Source organism: Epargyreus clarus, unplaced genomic scaffold (assembly GCF_041222505.1).
Source record: "Epargyreus clarus isolate Ecla_fem2 unplaced genomic scaffold, WU_Ecla_fem_2.2 ptg000026l, whole genome shotgun sequence".
Taxonomy (NCBI): domain Eukaryota; kingdom Metazoa; phylum Arthropoda; class Insecta; order Lepidoptera; family Hesperiidae; genus Epargyreus; species Epargyreus clarus.
This window is the reverse complement of record NW_027332233.1, coordinates 6,309,091-6,315,090: the sequence shown is the minus strand read 5'-3', so window position 1 is coordinate 6,315,090 and position 6,000 is coordinate 6,309,091.

Sequence of the window (6,000 nt, the reverse complement as noted above, 5' to 3'; positions counted from 1 at the left end):
TACGATTTTCACTTAAGAACAGCGATCTTTTTTATTTAGTTGGGATGCATATATTCGATCGATCAATTAATTTATGCCCCTACAATGTAGTCTGCCAATTCTTATCAAATGCCCCAATTTTCCTTGTATCATATTAGTGGTTTTCGCGTATATTTATTTATAGCACACACATATTTTAACATATCCTTTGTGTATGTAGACAATAGTGTAACAACTTGTTATTATAATCGCATTAACCCGACACATGATTAATTACACTTCATAGGTTTCATAATGTGAACTGAGATGTGATGAAAAAGTATGATTACAATTTTAAAACACATTAAATATATTGGTACACTTAATAACATGATAAAATACTTGTTGATAAATTCCAAAAAGTACCTATATTTCCCTTTAAGCGCATTCTCTTGAAAACGTATCTCATAGGACCGATTTCCTTTCGTTACAGAATTTTTATTATCGACATTTAATAAGAAACAGGTAATTCTAAATATTCTGGAGTTTCAGAAATGAGAACGTGTATATTTTTCAATAATTTTGCTACTTAAAAGGATTTTATAAAAAACTGAAAAATAGTTTTTTCTTTGTTGCGAAGCCTCCTTCGAAGTGATAGTCGGATATAAAAATAAAAATTATGAAGTCCATTTATACAGGAACGATTAAGGTCATTTATAAAAATTGGTAATCTATAACTGGAAATCCAGCTTGACCTCATTGTATTATGCTCCGACGTATAAACAGGATGTCAATGCAAAATGGTTTTTCTAAATGGGATATTGTAAAATTGTAAAAGTGAATAAGAGAATAGGAATACGGTTTGTGGAATTTATCTCTACTTACCTTAGTGGAGTATAAGTACTCTGGTTACAAGAAAGAACTTATGCCCAATTTTCAGCAAGAGCATTAATTACAATTCATCGCTGAAGTGTCAGTAAGTCTTTATTCATTTCAAAATCACAATGACTGGCAATTAAAATACAAGGTGAGGCCATTCTTAAATACAAAATTATTTCGTACAAATTCGTACAGAATCAAAACTAATGGAACTTCGTGAAAGTAAGTACATATGTACCTACATATAATTTTATTAAAATCGTATCTACCCACCGTCTAAAATAGATATATAGATATAAATATCAATAGATTATACAATCAGCTTTATGCTACGTGCCATTTCTTTGTGTTGCAAATACTATGAACACGTAATAAAAAGAGACGAATAACTTCTTCCCAAGACCCATTTAACACTTCTCAGGTACAAGCACTAGGACACTTTTCAGACAAAAGTCAAATTAGAACGAGACTCCCATCAGCGGCGTGTCTGGACACTACACTCTTTTGTTTGCTGTGAGTAATGTTACCAAATATTAGCTTCATACTATTTCAAACCAGTTTACATTTGCCACAACAAACCATCAACCATGCATTGGAAAGACGTGAGCTCATGGAACAATCGATGCACCGGTGACCCTGAACTTGGCCCATTTTCTCACGGCATGAATGCCGCACGGACAAAGGGTTATGCAAACGCAAACGACATTTTTAGGGTGCAAAAAATCGTAAATAATGAAAGCAAACACGCCCTCTGATAACCCTTAAAGAGTGCGTAAGATGAACCGTCTTTGAACGCGGTATTCATGCACCTACACTACATTTGTGAAGTTATAATATTAATTGAACACCGAAAGTTTTTTTAACAGTGTCTGCTTAAAATTCATCTTAATATTTTAGAAATTCGCAATTTATTCAAGCTTCATTTTATACTAAACTTTTTGTTGAGAGTAAATCCAACGAACCCATAATTATGTAGCTTGTTGTGTAAACAGTAGAGGTAAATGACTCCGCAAAACTGGTTTTGGTATTATCTAAATATAAATTATCGCTAACGTCGAAATAAATGCAGGTCAAATCGGCGCAGCATACTTGCAGTGGATGCATTTGATTAAATATTCAGTAGCGGCATGCGCAGTGCCTCTCGCCGGGTATCTCGTATCGCGTTGCTAAAACGGCGCGGTAAAAATCGCGGTTTATTTTAGATAGTAACCTCATTCCTAAGCGTGCTACCCAGCGAAAGTCACTACACGCGCCCACATCTGCAACACACAACACTATGCAGATATCCGCTCGCACATAAACAAGCCCGGACGCACCACACAACACTAAACAATAGCTTAACGATTCGATCACTTACCATTCTTAAAGCTCCAGTGTAATCGCACTTTCGGCAAAGGAATCGGAGATACAAAAACAAACAGCTTGGAGAAACGAACCCGCGAGTAATCGTTTATTGACGTAATCGGTCGGATGCTAGGTTAAGTTTTTCAGGGTTTCGCGCGACGAGGATGAAACTGCACTTACGTCATTGCACTGAGGACGTCACGGATCACGAAAAGAAAAGGGAACTGGGGTTATTTTGATGGGATTGATTTGAGGGTGAAGGAAATGTAGACAATAAATGCGGCAACGTCGGGGAGTATGGAGCGTGCGCACTCGTCTCCGTGGCGATACTGGCGGCGGCCGACAGGCGGCGCTGTTGGTCGGCGTATTGATAAAAGCGCAAAGGGCGCGACGGCCTGGGATGGGAGTTGCATTACAGCGCTTTCAGCGACCAACCTTGAACCCCCATTATCGGATATTAGATAATACCGAGACGAAACACGCTAATGTAAGAGAAAGGGTGCGCTAAGCATGTATGTATTAACTGTACATATTAACATTGTTCTATCAATTTATTTTCTTAGCAAAAATTTAAATAAGCCTTGTCATTTGTATATTGATAACAGAACGCTTAAATCTATTTGATCTGCAATAAGAGGAATCACAGAAGTGTATGCATAAAATTATTTTGTAAGAAATATTTTTAGGCCACGAATGTTTTGAATAAATATTTAGTTTTTACATAACATTCGAGGTGGTTATTTCTGTGACCTATTTTAAAGCAAACAGCAGAGATGGAGACATTAAAGAGATATAGAATTTCCAAACTGCCAACGTTAGTAAGTATTACGTACTTTGAAAATAGATATGATCGTACATATTCTGAAACTGCGCTCTTGAAAACTTTAGCGTGGCGGAACGAGGTCGATGGTATTGGTATTTAATATTATAGAAGTTATAAGTTTTTGAATCCTCTTTATTTTATTCATGTACCATTTAATATAAAGTGGTCAATATAATCCATGTATACAAATTACTATTACGTTCATAAACATCCAGCGTCGTAAATACGAGTATTATGCCCCTGGCAACATTAAATTTTGCTCACTTGGCAAGATTTAAAATTTTGCGCCCCGTTAAACTTTTTATTGCAAAATAATGGCCCTAACTCCTAATCAATCAAGTTTTTAAAAAATATCGACCTTCTATTTAAAGATGTATACATACCTGCATCCTTTTCTTCTTGTGTGGGTCGGCAATGCGCCCCCTGACGCTCGTGCCCCTGACAGCCGCCAGTCAGTACCCTTACCAGGAGTTTTTACGTTTCGACGTAACGTAACGTTACGTCGAAACGTAACGTAACGTTACGTCGAACGTAACGTAAACGTAAAAACTCCTGGTAAGGGTACAGGTCAGCTTCTAGATGCGACGTTGAATACATTTCTTTCATACTCAGGTTGACTCGACGGCGTAGGTGTTCCTCCAATCCTGAAAAGCAAAAAAATATAAAATATTTTATAGTAAATATTTTACTTTATAAAAAAATATTTATAGTTTTTCATAAAGTAAAATATTTACTATTTACTTTATTTAAATTAAAAAAAATATAAAATATTTTTTTGCAAAACATAAAATATTTTTTTACTTTACATTTTCAGAAATATTTTCACCATACACGCCATTTGCGTATTGGTAGACTTCACGTGCTATTTAGAGCAGTTATTACCGAACTTTACCGATTTTTAGGAAGTTTTACTTCATTAAATCAAGACATAATTAATTAAACCAATTTATGGCAGCTTCAATAAAAATAATAAATGGTATATCTTAGATATATAAAAGTTATTCCGTAGCGACGAAAGTAGAAAAGCAGTGGGTCGTAAAAATCTCGATCCAGCTGACTGTCAGATTGGAGATGAAACGAGAAATTACTTTCCACTTCACATCAAGGAGATAAAGACATCGATGGATGGCCAAGGGCGAGGGGTGGTAGTAACGTTTCTTTATATAAAATTCATATAATATGTTCGTATTCGAACCCTACAGATGGTTCCAGAAAAGATAATAAGGCTACGTAGAAGAACAATTTTCTTCGTTTATTTTGTAAGAAACAATAAAAATTCTTTATCCTTCTTCATCATAGAATATTTTAATCCATTTAGGAAATAAGTGAACGACAATAAACTAAAACACGAGCGACAGCTCACGCAGGCAACCGCACAGACCCCGGCAGTCGCTGCCGACTGCCAACAGTCGCTGGCGATAGCTCTCGACAATCTGCGACTTTCGGCAACAGTCGTTCATTGTTGCCACCGCCGCTGGCGTCCATGTACAATCGGTCGCAGACAACAGTCGACGACCGTCAGCAACTACTTCGACTGTCGCCACTTGAAGGTGGTAGAACCCTTTCTAAGTAATAACAGCAGTGTTAGGCGCTGCTGTGTTCCGGTTTGAAGGGTGTGGTAACGAAGACATACTTTTCCAAGTCATTCCAGCTTAGTCCTCAGGAGTAGCGGCGCATCTGTGGCCGACGTCAGGTAGGAATATCTAACCCTATCTGGGTTTATTACAGATGTCCATAGGCGACATTAACCACTTACCATCAGGTGGGCTGCATGGTTGTCTTCTACTCCTACATTATAAAAAATCTACTATCGCCAACAGTCGGCAATAGTCGCCGGCCTGTCGCTCGTATAACTTAGTAATAAATTTAAATAAAGCGCAAAATTGTTACTGTTCTCACGTAAACAATGTCGTCAAAGGGCTTATGCTCGGATCGTACTATCGTAGGAAGTCAACGACTTGCAATTTGAATATTCATACCCGAGGTACCAACCGAGGTAGCAACTAACTAATCTCTCGCGAAACGTGACTAGAATCATGATGTTGTATACATTAGTTTATGGCAAGAATTTCCGAATTGTTTGCAAATATCGCGTGGTGATGTAATACCAGTCTGATACAGGATTAAAGGTTCGATCCCCGGCCAAGTAAATAACTAAATGTTGGATTTAGGTTTCTACTCTGGATTAGGGTCTGGGTATTTGGATATTTTTGTCGTTGTCTTTGAGCATATCCCTCAGGATACAGTACATCCTAGCATGTAAATTAAGAAATCACTAAATTTTTTCTACAAAGCATGGGAAAATGATTCATAATTTATATGTTGAAGAAATAATATTTAAATACTAAAAAAATCATATTATACTAAAGTAGTGAAACTATTATCATACTTACCAGTAGGACATAAGTAACAAAACATATCCCATATAACTCTACGTAGCAACGTAGCATCCACCTTGTGGTAGAACCCTTTGTGGTTCGACTCCGGCGGCACCACCGCCTATTTCTGCCTAATAACAGCAGCGTTAGGCATTGCTGTGTTCCGTTTTGAAGGGTGTGGTAAGGGAGACATACTTTTCCTAGGCGTTCCAGCTTAGTCCTCAGGGGTAGCGGCGCATCTGTGGCCGACCTCCGGTAGGAATATCTAATCCTATCTGGGGTTGAATACAGATGTCCATGGGCGGCAATAGCCACTTACCATCAGGTGGACTGCATGCTCGTCTGCTACTCCTATATTATAAAAAAAAACCTTCTTAAAATCATCAAAGCAATTTTTATCTAAATGTCGCTTTATAAAATATATCTAAGTTATTTTGCTAAATTCTAGACTCTTATAGGTCGCTCAATTAAACCGTCGGCGTTTCGAAATAGAGCTAAGAGAGTATATCCACTAATTAGCGAAAGATATTTAATTAGCTGCATATGGCCAGTCAGCAATGCGAACGGACTGAGAAATGTTATTTAGTTTTTATTCCTATTTTAGTTTGCTTATTTAGT